Raw genomic sequence first — 15,865 nt, 5'->3', positions numbered from 1 at the left:
ACCACCATGGATGGCGAGGATTTCCCACACCCTGTGAATGCTGACATAGTCAAAAAATACTTCTCTTAAAAAAAAAAACAGCTCGCTAAGTTGAAAACCTGAAAGGGCAACTTAGGCAAAAATGAGCGTCTCGGTGGATTGAAAACCCGAAAGGGCGGTCCAGGCAAAAATTAGAGACTAAACAAATACTATCCCGGTAGGCTGAAAACCTGAAAGGGCGGCCTAGGCAAAATTTAGGGAATGAAGCATACAACTGTGTTCCGTTCAGCTGCCTACTCACCATCAAGATTCAACACCTCAAAGACACCGATCAGTTTAATCACTTTCTTCCAACAAGTAAGGGATGAGATGCTCGAAGAAAGATTGGCAATAGCAGAATTGAAACTTGACTGGATCATTTTCACATAGCTATTTATCTTCATAAATATTTTTCAAAACTTTCTGACAGTTTCCTACTTCTAGGATTGTTGTCTCCCTGTGCTAACCCGCCTATCATGGCTCTTTTCAATGCAGCTCTTTCAAAAAATCACTATTTTCATTTCTTCTGTTTAAATACGTAAGCATCCCAATGATAATTTTGAATGAACATATGCATTTGAATATGATTGATGTTTACCAGGAAAAACAGGAATGGCATTCAGGAAATGTCCCGATCATCTGGACATCATTCCATCAGAAGGAAATCACCAAGAGAAACGCATTTCTCAGCAAATTCCTCAAAAAGATTTTCTCTTCAAAAGAAGTCTTATTCCCCAGCAGGTTTGTTCCAGATTACTATCTTCAGAAGGTGTGATCCCCGCACCCGGACTTGGTCAGATAGTGCATCGGAGGATTATGCATCTTCCTCATTCCCATTTGAAAGGGCATCAGAACTTCCAGTTACCTTTGGTTCCCCAAGCAGTAGTCAAAGATCCTTCAACGGGATACCCGGGTTCTCAAAAAAATTTCCCCAGACGAGGGTACTCAAGCAAGACAAAAGATCATCAACGATCACAATACATTCATGTCCAGCTGACTAGTGGGAATTTATTTTTCCAATTAGAAGCTTGACATCACATTCATACATTCATACATTCATACATTCATACATTCACATATTCATACATCATACATCATGCACAACATAACATGCATATTTCTCCGGGAATATCTCACATTTACATGCATCATAAACATTGCATATCACTAACTTGATTTTTCAGGTAGGCAGATATCTTCAACAAAGATGTTCTCAATCACATGCCGTGTTCACCTGAATTCCATGAACGGTTCTCTCAGATATAATCAAGCCGAAGATTCATTCTGATCACTTACCAACTCAAAAACAAGCATCACAGATCAAATTCGATACCTCAGACGGTTCCCAAAACGATCTAGCATCACAGATCTAAAGCGATACCTCAGACGGTTCCAAAACGATCTAGCATCACAGATCTAAAGCGATACCTCAGACGGTTCCAGAACGATCTAACATCACAGATCTAAAGCGATACCTCAGACGGTTCCAGAACGATCTAACGTTGCAGATCTAAAGCGATACCTCAGACGGTTCCAGAACGATCTAACGTTGCAGATCTAAAGCGATACCTCAGACGGTTCCAGAACGATCTAACGTTGCAGATCTAAAGCGATACCTCAGACGGTTCCAAAACGATCTAGCATCACAGATCTAAAGCGATACCTCAGACGGTTCCAGAACGATCTAACGTTGCAGATCTAAAGCGATACCTCAGATGGTTCCAGAACGATCTAACATTGCAGATCTAAAGCGATACCTCAGACGGTTCCACAATGATCAACTTCCAAAATCTAAATCGGAAAAACTTTGGACAAGTTCCGTAACGATTATCTTCCAAGACTTAAAGCGGTAACCTTGGACGGTTCCGAAACAGTCAACACAAAGACTTTCAAATCCTTCATCAAGATATAATCAATGGATTCATTTTGATGAACAAACCCTCAACCCATTTACCAGGTGGCATCTGAAAGCCCATCTCAGGTAATGTTTCAATCTGTCAACAACATTTCGCAGACGACATTCAAATGCAACTTCCAACATCTCTTCTGATCAAGGTAAGTGCAAATTTTCAGGGCATCTAAATATTCAATCATCTTCTACCTTCAGATTTCAGACAATCTCTTCAGGTTTAAGAAGATTGAATAGGGGCAACTGTTATACCCCAAAATTTGCCCACATATTTTTCAAGAAAACTCCAATCTGAAAATTAAGGGTCTCATATAATCATGGATTTTTATTTCAACAAATATCCTGATATATGAAATACTTAGTTTTTAGAATTTTTCTTGTACAGTAATTTGGCTTGCAGTTGAATTTATTCTTACGCAAACACCAAATACTGTGTATTACTTCACACATGCTATTTATTTATTTACAGATAAATGGTACTGACACAATTGGTACAGAGTTAAATCTTTTTGCAGGCGCAGAATCAGGAAACTCAGACTGTACTGGTAACAAGTAGATTATTATTATCTTTTGTTTCCCACTAATTTTTGTACTATATTCCATTATTTGCAAAAATCTTTTCAAATCTCTTTTTCAAAAATCAAATCTCTCCTTTTTCCAACACTATCATACACTTTCTTTCAAATCTTACTTCCACTCAAATTTTCCTTTTGTACGGAATCACATCATTCCCCAACGTCTCTTTCCTTCTTTCCATTCTATAAATACCCCTCATTTAACTTCCATACAGGATCAGTATCCTTTTATTTTCTATTTTATTTTCTATTTTGTTTTAATTTCTTTGTTAAATTAATTAAAAATAGTTTTAAAAATCCAAAAAATACACAAAAAATATTTTTATACTTCTTAAATAATATATTATTTTCTGAAATAAAAATATTTTATTTTTCTTCAAAATTTCAATATTTTACATAATTAATTAGTATATATTTATATATTGGCTTTTTAATTATTCTAACCAATCAAAAAATCATAAAAAAAATTGTTCTTTGTGTTAAATATTGTTTATATATTATAAAATAATTTTGTACATATTTTGAATAATTTTCTTTTTAAGTTTTAATTATTTGTATAATTATTTGTATAATTATGTATTAATTAGCTTAATCAATTTCCAATCAATTTCAAAAATTCCAAAAAAAATTAGTTTTGTTTTAAAATTAATTAACAAATATTTTGTACATATTTTAAACTTAATTTCTAGGTTTAAATCTATTTTCATCTTTTTTCTTCATTTTAATTTAATTAATCATGCATTAATTATAATTAAAACCAATCATAAAAATTCCAAAAACATGCCTTTTATTTTTCTTGCAATTTAAAATTCCTAGATAAATGTATAGGATGTCAAATTCATGTAAATAGGCTAGTTTACGTTTCCTGCACAATCGATGTAATAGCGTAGATTTACTTTCCGCACTTTACATTTCCGCATTTTAATTTCCAGCACATATAAACTGCGTGTATGTCAAAGATAAAATTGAACCGTTAGATCACTAACTTCAAAGATAAATATCTGAATCCAATCACAATCACACTTGCACCTCTTAAGGTAATCCCTTCTCATTCCTTTCAAAATCAAAGTCAAAATTCCACTGTTTTGAGTACAAAATCGAACCTTGCTTTTATATCCGGTGAAAGGATAGATTTTTAAAGGAAATAGGATAAAGACCTTACAACTCAGGGTAGACCTCCTAGTTTGCTTGCTCAAATCAAAACAAACAAAATTCTCATACACTGTTGATTTTTCAAAACTTTCAAAAAAAGACAATACTTTGTATACATCCAAACACGGGTTATTACAAAGTTAACGTTTTTTCCAAAACATCTTTCGAAAGATAAACAAGCATTTTGTATACATCCACACACGGATCATTACAAAATTCAATTTACAAAAGTATTTGAAACCACATATGAGCAATTTCAGAGCAATTGAAAAGTGATCGAAAGACAAGTGAGCTAAGCAAACTTAAGAGCCCATGGATAACCATGGATACAAAGGGTGCTAACACCTTCCCTTTGTATAACCTACCCCCTTACCCAGAATTTCTTAAAGGTCTTTTTTCTGTTTCTTTTATAAACCTTTCCTTAATTGGATAAAATAAAAGGTCGGTGGCGACTCTGTGAATTTTCAAAAAATGCGAAAGCATTAAGCGACAAAAAAGAGTCAGTTCACGTATCTCTACAGATCAGAGGTATGGCCCGGTATTAAAAAAATCGGAGGTCCACACTCGGGCTCATCCAAGCATCAATAGCTCAAGATCTAAGTGGATGCACACTCTCCTAAGCAATAAGAACCAAAACTAGGGTTTTGTGTCTCTTCAAGAAAAGTCAACTTCTGATACCTCAAGTGGACTTCATGACCTCTCATATGCCTCATAATATCCTCATGACAAGTTTCAAGCCCCGATTCAAAAGATTGCTCACTCAATAGCCCGAACGATCAATAATCGACTAGTTGACCTAAAAATCAAACTATGGTCAAACCACAGTCAAAACTCCTGATTTTTTGTCAAAATCCTCATATTGAAGTATCATTCATCATTTGATCAAAGGTTGATCATGATTCATCAAGGAGAGTTCAGAAATCAACAAGAATCTGAGTTGCTAAATTAGGGTTTTGTATAGGAAAAGTCAACTGAACTTTGACCGGCCATATCTCTCTCATACTTTCTCAGAAATTTTCCATCCAAAGCATCATTTAGAAGACACATTAAAAAGTCTTATAACACCCTCATATGATTAAAAGTGAGAAAGTTATGGATAGTGCGAGTTGGACTAATTTTGAGAGATACATGGAAACCTATTTGACCAATCTTGAACTTTTAAACTAATGGACCTAAGATTTGGACTTCTATCACAACCATGGAAAAAAAATATATAAAGGGACCTCTAATCCATCACCTTAATTTTATGATATTTATTTATATTTATTTTGAATTTTATTCATATAAGTATTAAATAAATAAAGTAAAATGTAAACTAAATGGATTAAAGCACAAGACTTTGGCCTTGGATCAGATGTAAAGCCCAAATAACATTCCTTGGGACTCAATGATCGTGTGATAGGGAATATGGCCAAAATTGGAAAGATTTAGTATATTTTCAAATCAAATATCCATTATGCCAATCACTTGATTTGCTGGCGAATTTGTTAACCTAAATTTGTTCCTATAAGTACCTAGCAGAGTCAGATGCAAAGAGAGGATTCCGGGGACGGAGGAGACACCAAAAGAATAGGGTTTGTATCCAAAAATTTCAAACAAAGCTTGCACTATCGAAGATCAAGTTCCAGCCATTTACAATCCATTCTAAACGTTCAAACAACTTCCTGAAGGTCCCAGCAATCGATCCATACTCTCACACGAGCTTAGGGCATCCTACAACGCATCAACGAAGACACACCGGTTTGGTTAAATTCTGAATTCCTTTTCTTTAAATTCAAGCGTTATTGATTGATTTTGTTTGTCCAGATCGCTTCATATACATGTTTAAAACACGTTTGATGCTTTACATGCAAGTTTTCACGCCAGAACGGACTGTTGCCATTGTTAGGGCAACTCGGTTTGTCTTCTTCGAAACCCACTCTAAAGGCGGTTTCAGGGAAAAGCAACACCACCACTGCACTCGCAGACCCCGGTTTAGGGGGGGTAGGGTCAATCTCGATTTGTTATTTTGAGTATTTCGCAGGTGTGAAGACTGATATAATCGGAAGAGACGGTGGAAACCACCACGTGCGGTGGTTTGAAATTTCTCAGCCCCAGTCAATGCTTGCGTGGCTCTTCTGATTGTTCTCATTGGCCAGTCAATCAAGACCCCTTTCTCTCTCCGTTTTCATTGGCTCACGTTAAAGATAAGGGACCCACATTTAACTTGCTTTGTTTTTTATGTTTTTACTGATTTGTATATTTATTTGTTCAAAGTCGATTTATTAAACGAATGAACATGCAGCACTGCTGGCGAGGGCTCTCCATTGTGATGATACATGTCCTGGGTTCGATCCCCAGGCATTAACAACGTAATTTTTACCATTTACTTATTTACAAATTAAATACAGCGCACCCAGCGAGGACTACGGTGAAGATCACATAAGGACCCTCAAGATTGCATCCACTCCAGATCTAACGTCCAGAAGCATGACGCCTATGGTGGACCTTCAATACCTTGCCACACCAGATCAGCGCCCCAGCTATGTTCTTCTCCTTTTTTTATTTTATTATTTTTTATTTATTGTTTTTTAAATTAATTTATCAAACTATCCTTTTCTATTTTACTTATTTTAATATTTTTCTAAATCTTTTTTTTATATATATACTAAAATTAATATTTTCTTTACGTGTGATTATTTTATTTATTTTAGTCGAAACTCGATTTTTCCATAATTTTGTCAATAATACTATTTTTACCTTATACGGTTTCCTGGCCTTTATTTAACTGGTTAACCTTTGTCCAATTCAAGGTTTTCCCTTTGCCTCGCCCTTTTTATTTTACCTAAATTACTACTATTTTTGATCTGCCACGTTATAATTGTTGAGATCACTCATACACTAAACAATTTCTCTTCTTTGTGTCTGACTTTTCAGGGTCATCATCAGGCTTCCGACCACGCGCCCTGTAAACCAAAAGCTAAGTTCTAATGTTTTCCCTTTTTATTTAAAATATTTATTTTGCCTTGTAAATTAGATTAGGGCTTATTTTCAATGAACTATTCCTACGCTCACCCCTATTATTGTCCTCTTGATTTTCAGGGTCAACCAGGGTTTGAGGGAATCAAGGCATACAGCATTTAAAATTAATTATTGATTTCTCTTATTTCCGCCTTTTAATTTCCCCCGTTCCCGCAGGTGTTTATTGTAATAGCGTAGGAATTTATTTTCTGCCTTTAATTTCTGTATAATTTTAACTGCGTGGTTAGTAATTTAGGGAGTGATAACCATGAACTGAACATAGATCACTAATTTATAAGATAATATTATCTGAATATTAATCACGTGATTGTTGCACCCACACACCTTTAGGGTAATTCCTCTTATTGCCTTTGTTGCCTGTTGCCTTAAAGATTTCGTTGCCTCTAAATGCCTAAAAATAGTCAAGTCCCGCGATTCCGGGGATACCTAAGCAAAACAAATATTACTCTTAGTTCATCATCATAAGATCATAGTCCCTTCGAAGTTGCCTTAACAAATGATCTAGTCCCTCGATGTTGCCTCGGAAAAAATAAGATGATTGTCCCTATTGCTAAGGTATCCTCGCATGATGCCTTAAATGACTATTATATCCTTCCCTTAGACTACCTGCCCTCTTTATGGCAAGGGACAGTCTTATGGCGAACGATGCTCTCGATGACCCTTTCACATCCAATTGAAAGACTTCCTACCCCTTATGGTATGGATAGATCCTTTCACCCGAAAGACTTAAGAACAAGAAAGACCATAAACTTAGGGTAGGTAGCTCTTAACTGCTTGCTCACAACAAACTTGCAAAATACTTTTCACACCTCCTATTTCAAAACAATTTCAAAACAAGGCTACGCTTATTTACAAGCTAAAGTCCTTAACGAAGTTTTTACTATTCACACACGACACTCTTCAAACATTTCAAACAAACAAAGTGAGCTAAGCGATTAAGAGCCCATGGATAACCATGGATGCAAAGGGTGCCTTACACCTTCCCTTTGTATAACCTACCCCCCGAACTCAAAATCTTTCAAAGGTCTTTCCTGTTCTTTTTGCCTTTCCAATTGGATAAAATAAAAGTCGGTGGCGACTCTTGCTATCCGCGACATTTCGATTATTAAAAAGTCAGTTCACCGTGTTACAGAACTGGCGACTCTGCTGGGGATGCTTTCGAATTAAAAGAGGGGTTACCTTAAAGTTTAGGATCACTTTAATAATTGTTTGTTTGCTTGCTTTACTTTCCAAGGTTGTTTTGGGTATTGAATGGAAGATGAATCCTATACCCGGATTCGAGTGCACCTTAAGATAGGAGCGGCATAGTCATGGAGACCTCCCTTGTGCATGCTTGGGATTGGTCAAAATGAAGTTTGCGCTTGAGTTAGGCCTCCACTGGTTATTGTGTACCTCTTTTGCATGAGAGAGGTTTACGCATGTATCTTTGGGTGCGTCGGAGCTCAAGGACCTTTAGTCACCTTTAACCCATCTTGGCCTTTAGGAACGTGGTGGGGGGACTACTCTTGATGCATGTTAAGGGCATAGTCGCTACCCGATACTACAACTCAGATAGGTTCTCTCTCAAAGTATCATTGTGTGGTATGCATGTACCATGTTCGAGGGTGCTTTGGAGGGGCTGACAATTCTGAGTAACTTGGTAGAACCCGTTGCTGATATCATCCTTATCCTTAGAAGTACCTTTGGGGAAGGGTAGTTACCCGGTCATACTCCATGCAAGCCTTTAAACTTAAGGACTCTTGTGTGACTTGTTTGTTATCTAACCTTTCCATTTCCTTGCAGGATTTGCTTGTAGGACATTTCGTCCTCATTACCTTATGCTCTAACCTTTCCATTTCCTTGCAGGATTTGCTTGTAGGACATTTCGTCCTCATTACCTTATGCTCTAACCTTTCCATTTCCTTGCAGGATTTGCTGGTAGGACATTTCGTCCTCATTACCTTATGCTTTAACCTTTTATTTCCTTGCAGGATTTGCCTGTAGGACATCTCGTCCTTATGACCTTATGCTTTACTTAATGCATTGCATCGCACTCGCATTACATCATGACATCATAACATAGCATGTTAACTAACCCTTTCAAGGATCTTAGGGATTTAGGGCGCACAATTTCAGGTACTCTTATCAAGGACTAAAATCCTATCAAGGGGCAAGAGGATTTATTTTCCTCTAGCCACATACCTGCCGATTCAAAGGTTTAGCACCTAACAAGGGGCAAGAGGATTTACTTTCCTCTGGCCATGTACCTCCAAATTCAGAAGTATCCCGAATCAGAGGCGATGACCCACTCGATATGGTGAGCTTGATTCTCAAAGAAGGATGTTCAAAGACAAGAGTCAGAATTCTTCAAACAAATATGCGACCAAATCACTTTCCAATGTTGCTAACTTAACTCCTAAAGATCCTTGAAAACATTGCATTTTCATTCATGACATCGCATATTTCTAACTTTGTTTTCAGGTTCCGCCTCGACAATCATTCCTCTCGGATATAATCGAGCTGGAGATTCATTCTGACAAGCCCTTTTACATTCCAAATCTTCGTCAAATAACTCATCGACTCTAACAAGCAAGCATTCTCTATCAGATATGGTCTAATGTATGACCCGTTCCGGTATTCCCTATCAGATATGGTCCAATGTATGACCCGTTTCGGTATCTTCAGTCAGATATGGTCTAATGTATGACTCGTTCTGGCATTATTCATCAGATATGGTCTAATGTATGACTCGTTCTGACATTCCCCTTCAGATATGGTTTAATGAATAACTCGTTCTGATATCCTTCAACAGATATAGTCCAATGTATGACTCGTTCTAACATTCCAACAGATATGGTCTAACGTACGACTCGTTCTGCTATTCCTCAACAGATATAGTCTAATGTATGGCTCGTTCTGATATTCCTCCTCATATATGGTCTAATGTATGACTCGTTCTGATACTCCTCTACAGATATGGTCTAAAGCATGACCCGTTCTGGTCTTCTCAATCAGATACACATTCCAGAAGCTCGAACCCCGGATACTCTGAATCTCTACACCAAGTCCCACAACAACGAAGAAAGCCAGACGTACCTAAGCGTCAATTCACCGAGATCAATATGTCATTGGCTCAAGCATTACAACATCCATTGAAGATCGAATTGATTACTCTAAGGGACCCTCCTAAGAATGCTAACACCTCCACTCCTGACTATAAACTCAATACGAGGTGTGCGTACCGTTTCAACAGTCTTGGACATTACACAAACAATTGCTGGACATTAAGGAATAAAGATTCAAGATCTGATCAATGACGGAGGAATCAAATCCAACTCTCCTGAAACTCCTGTGGTAATCACCGCTCCTACGCCTAGTCATGACAAGACTGATTGACGTCTAGACGGACGGACTTTGGATCATTAGATCTACTTGCATTTGCATGTTTCTTTTCTGTGTGTTTAAACAGTCGTCTTATGATAGACATTATCTGTTTTAATAATCTTCATCAGTGCATTGCATATGTTTGTCTTGAATAAATTACTTCGCTATCACTCATCTAAACTGCATCTTTAATTTGCATATGTTTTATGATACTCAATTCCTGCTAAAGCTGTATGCCTTTTGAGGGAGGATGACGAAAACGATACCGCAATCTCATACAATATGCTTTCGAACGGATTATGCTGACGATGTACAGGCATTGTTTCAATTCCTAAACAGTGGAGATATAAGGATGTTAATCCCTCGTCAACCCCCTTTGAGCCTAAGAAGTAGAAGTTTCTTTCTTGCACTAATTGAAACCCTTGATCATAACCTGGGGCAGGGTAGTTCTCAGTTAATTTGGCTGTGCATTCTATTTTAAGAGAATCATTCAGTACACCTTTCAATAAAGATTTCAATCACAAGCGTTCATGTGCACACATCAAAGAAGTGTTGGAGATGTCAATCAAAAGCCAATGATGGTTCATCAATCATTAAGTAAGGCAGTCAATATCTTTCAAAAAAAATGATGAAAACATACATACAAAGAAAAGCCTGCTAAGTCAAAAATCAAAAAGAAGACTTAGGCAAAAATCAAGGCGTCCCGCTGACTGTAAGCTCCAAAGAGACAGTTCAGGCAAAAGTTAGGGATATCAAAAAGATGAAAAAAAAGAAGTCAATAAATTCTTGAACAACTCAAAGTTGTGACTACCAAAAGGAAGAAGTGACTGCCATCTCGAAAATTCTCTTTACTTGTGAACCATCATCATTATCAAAGGTGCAAATCCAAAAGTCTCTTGGAACCTGAATGCACAAGTTGAATTAATTGAGCTTAGGACTGAAGATCATCACGAAGAGGGGTGGGTACAATCAAATTTTGAGCCATTATCCTTTGTTTCTTAAATCGTGAACCAAGCCACGTTACAACCCTTGAAAGCCCTAACTGAAGCATGGTTAGTTCGAAAGCATACTGTCACAACAAAAGTATCCTGATTCCTTAAGGTTTACCAAAAATGCTGAGTTGATGTTCCGTTTTTACAAACATCACGTTGTTACAAATATCATGTTTTTACATCTCTTGTTTTAATGTTTTTCTCAAAACTCAAGACAAACGTATGCACTGCATCTCATGAATTCATTATTAAACATATTCTGCTACATAATTTCAAATGTTAGCATCAGAAAGAACTTGCACAGGGTATGGCTAATGACTGAAAGTTATCCCGATAGACAAAATTACTTCGAGAAGAAATGTCTCCCACGTATACAATGGGCATGGCATGTTTTGCCCAATCAATCTGGGGCAATCCAGTCAAGGTTCCAAGAATCTCTCAAAAGTCAAACAATCAAAGGCATACACCTCAAGTGGGTTTCAAACTATTTGTCCAAACAATCTGGGGCAATCAAGTCAAGATTCCAAGAATCTCTCAAAAGCCAAACAATCAAAGGCATACACCTCAAGTGGGTTTCAAGCTATGTTCCTGATCAAACTGAGGCAATCAAGTCAAGATTCTGAGAATCTCTCAGGATGCCAAAATAATCAGGGGCATCATCCTGAGTTTACGATTACTGAGGGCATGTCGCCCATAGCGCACATCTCATAAAGTCCTTGTGAGGCGAATCTTTCCAAAGCTCTTACTAGCGGGGGCAAACCTATGCAAGTCCAGTTTAACATCTTGATCAACATTCAGTGACATGTCTTAAATCCAGGAATGGCAGGTACTATAATGCTAGGGGCAATATTCAAGACACCCACGTCTTCCCACAGAGTCGGGTTCACGAGATCATATCCCCACAGAGTAATCATTAAGAAGATATCTTCAAATGCTCTCGTCCCGACAAAGACATGGCTCCCCAACAGAGTTTACATCTTCAACACTATCGGTTCTCCAACATTTTGCTCTTCTCCAACATGGTTTATTAATATCTCTAATCCCCAATCAGGGAACATCAAGTTACTGATCATCCCCAAGCAGAAATCATAAATCCTCAGCTGAGCATCTTCAAGATAAGATCAAACATCAAAATTACAATGACATGGAGATCCACCTTCTCAAGCAAGATGTGTCAAAAAGCATAAATCATAGTCATACGTCATAAATCATAAACATATTCATACATTGCATACATTTCATACAAAGTTTCTCACTTTGATGAACTCATTTAAACATACTCATACAATCACATACAGGTTCATACATAATACATAATGCATCGCGACAAATGCATACATAACATGCAAGGTTCTCATTTATTTTGAGAATCCCGTCACATAAACACAATACATGCATCATAACATGGCATAAAAAAGCTAACTTTGCCTTTTTCAGGTTATTGCTGCAATCAAATAAACAACTTCGAAACATTTCAGATCTAAGTCGATACCTTTGACGGTTCCTTAATGATCTACTTTCAGAATTAAGTCGATACCTTTGACGGTTCCTTAATCCACTTTAGAGTTAAGTCGACACCTTTGACGGTTCCTTAACAGCCTACTTCAGTATTAAGTCGACACCTTTGACGGTTCCTTAATATATCAAGAGTTAAGTCGACACCTTTGACGGTTCCTTAACAACACACTTCAGATATAAGTCGATACCTTTGACGGTTCCTTATACAGTCTATCTACATATCTGAGTCGATACCTTTGACGGTGCCTCAATGATATGCTTCAGAGTTAAGTCGATACCTTTGACGGTTCCTTAACAACCCACATCAAGAGTTAAGTCGACACCTTTGACGGTTCCTTAACGACATACTTCAGATATAAGTCGACACCTTTGACGGTTCCTTATACAATCTATCCGCATATCTGAGTCGATACCTTTGACGGTGCCTCAACAATATGCTTCGAATTTAAGTCGATACCTTTGACGGTTCCTTAAATAACCCAACACAGATTTGAGTCGATACCTTCGACGGTTCCTCAACATTCAAAAGAGGGAAGACAGCAAAAGCAGAAATTGCATAACAATCTATACTCTAACAACTATCAGATGGCATCTACAAGCCCATCTCCGACAAAAGTCCCTACTTCAGCTAGGGCAAATTTCTTGGTATTCTAGTGTTCAATCATCTTCCACCTTCAGATACCGACTGGCATCCAAACCACTCTACATCTTCAGGTCTAAGATAATTGAACAGGGGCAGCTGTCATACCCCAAAATTTGCCCAACATATTTTTATATGCTCGGGCTCATCCAAGCATCAATAGCTCAAGATCTAAGTGGATGCACACTCTCCTAAGCAATAAGAACCAAAACTAGGGTTTTGTGTCTCTTCAAGAAAAGTCAACTTCTGATACCTCAAGTGGACTTCATGACCTCTCATATGCCTCATAATATCCTCATGACAAGTTTCAAGCCCCGATTCAAAAGATTGCTCACTCAATAGCCCGAACGATCAATAATCGACTAGTTGACCTAAAAATCAAACTATGGTCAAACCACAGTCAAAACTCCTGATTTTTTGTCAAAATCCTCATATTGAAGTATCATTCATCATTTGATCAAAGGTTGATCATGATTCATCAAGGAGAGTTCAAAAATCAACAAGAATCTGAGTTGCTAAATTAGGGTTTTGTATAGGAAAAGTCAACTGAACTTTGACCGGCCATATCTCTCTCATACTTTCTCAGAAATTTTCCATCCAAAGCATCATTTAGAAGACACATTAAAAAGTCTTATAACACCCTCATATGATTAAAAGTGAGAAAGTTATGGATAGTGCGAGTTGGACTAATTTTGAGAGATACATGGAAACCTATTTGACCAATCTTGAACTTTTAAACTAATGGACCTAAGATTTGGACTTCTATCACAACCATGGAAAAAAAATATATAAAGGGACCTCTAATCCATCACCTTAATTTTATGATATTTATTTATATTTATTTTGAATTTTATTCATATAAGTATTAAATAAATAAAGTAAAATGTAAACTAAATGGATTAAAGCACAAGACTTTGGCCTTGGATCAGATGTAAAGCCCAAATAACATTCCTTGGGACTCAATGATCGTGTGATAGGGAATATGGCCAAAATTGGAAAGATTTAGTATATTTTCAAATCAAATATCCATTATGCCAATCACTTGATTTGCTGGCGAATTTGTTAACCTAAATTTGTTCCTATAAGTACCTAGCAGAGTCAGATGCAAAGAGAGGATTCCGGGGACGGAGGAGACACCAAAAGAATAGGGTTTGTATCCAAAAATTTCAAACAAAGCTTGCACTATCGAAGATCAAGTTCCAGCCATTTACAATCCATTCTAAACGTTCAAACAACTTCCTGAAGGTCCCAGCAATCGATCCATACTCTCACACGAGCTTAGGGCATCCTACAACGCATCAACGAAGACACACCAGTTTGGTTAAATTCTGAATTCCTTTTCTTTAAATTCAAGCGTTATTGATTGATTTTGTTTGTCCAGATCGCTTCATATACATGTTTAAAACACGTTTGATGCTTTACATGCAAGTTTTCACGCCAGAACGGACTGTTGCCATTGTTAGGGCAACTCGGCTTGTCTTCTTCGAAACCCACTCTACAGGCGGTTTCAGGGAAAAGCAACACCACCACTGCACTCGCAGACCCCGGTTTAGGGGGGGTAGGGTCAATCTCGATTTGTTATTTTGAGTATTTCGCAGGTGTGAAGACTGATATAATCGGAAGAGACGGTGGAAACCACCACGTGCGGTGGTTTGAAATTTCTCAGCCCCAGTCAATGCTTGCGTGGCTCTTCTGATTGTTCTCATTGGCCAGTCAATCAAGACCCCTTTCTCTCTCCGTTTTCATTGGCTCACGTTAAAGATAAGGGACCCACATTTAACTTGCTTTGTTTTTTATGTTTTTACTGATTTGTATATTTATTTGTTCAAAGTCGATTTATTAAACGAATGAACATGCAGCACTGCTGGCGAGGGCTCTCCATTGTGATGATACATGTCCTGGGTTCGATCCCCAGGCATTAACAACGTAATTTTTACCATTTACTTATTTACAGATTAAATACAGCGCACCCAGCGAGGACTACGGTGAAGATCACATAAGGACCCTCAAGATTGCATCCACTCCAGATCTAACGTCCAGAAGCATGACGCCTATGGTGGACCTTCAATACCTTGCCACACCAGATCAGCGCCCCAGCTATGTTCTTCTCCTTTTTTTATTTTATTATTTTTTATTTATTGTTTTTTAAATTAATTTATCAAACTATCCTTTTCTATTTTACTTATTTTAATATTTTTCTAAATCTTTTTTTTATATATATACTAAAATTAATATTTTCTTTACGTGTGATTATTTTATTTATTTTAGTCGAAACTCGATTTTTCCATAATTTTGTCAATAATACTATTTTTACCTTATACGGTTTCCTGGCCTTTATTTAACTGGTTAACCTTTGTCCAATTCAAGGTTTTCCCTTTGCCTCGCCCTTTTTATTTTACCTAAATTACTACTATTTTTGATCTGCCACGTTATAATTGTTGAGATCACTCATACACTAAACAATTTCTCTTCTTTGTGTCTGACTTTTCAGGGTCATCATCAGGCTTCCGACCACGCGCCCTGTCAACCAAAAGCTAAGTTCTAATGTTTTCCCTTTTTATTTAAAATATTTATTTTGCCTTGTAAATTAGATTAGGGCTTATTTTCAATGAACTATTCCTACGCTCACCCCTATTATTGTCCTCTTGATTTTCAGGGTCAACCAGGGTTTGAGGGA

This window comes from Vicia villosa, unplaced genomic scaffold, assembly GCF_029867415.1.
Source record: "Vicia villosa cultivar HV-30 ecotype Madison, WI unplaced genomic scaffold, Vvil1.0 ctg.000255F_1_1_3, whole genome shotgun sequence".
Taxonomy (NCBI): domain Eukaryota; kingdom Viridiplantae; phylum Streptophyta; class Magnoliopsida; order Fabales; family Fabaceae; genus Vicia; species Vicia villosa.
This window is presented reverse-complemented; position numbering follows the sequence as displayed.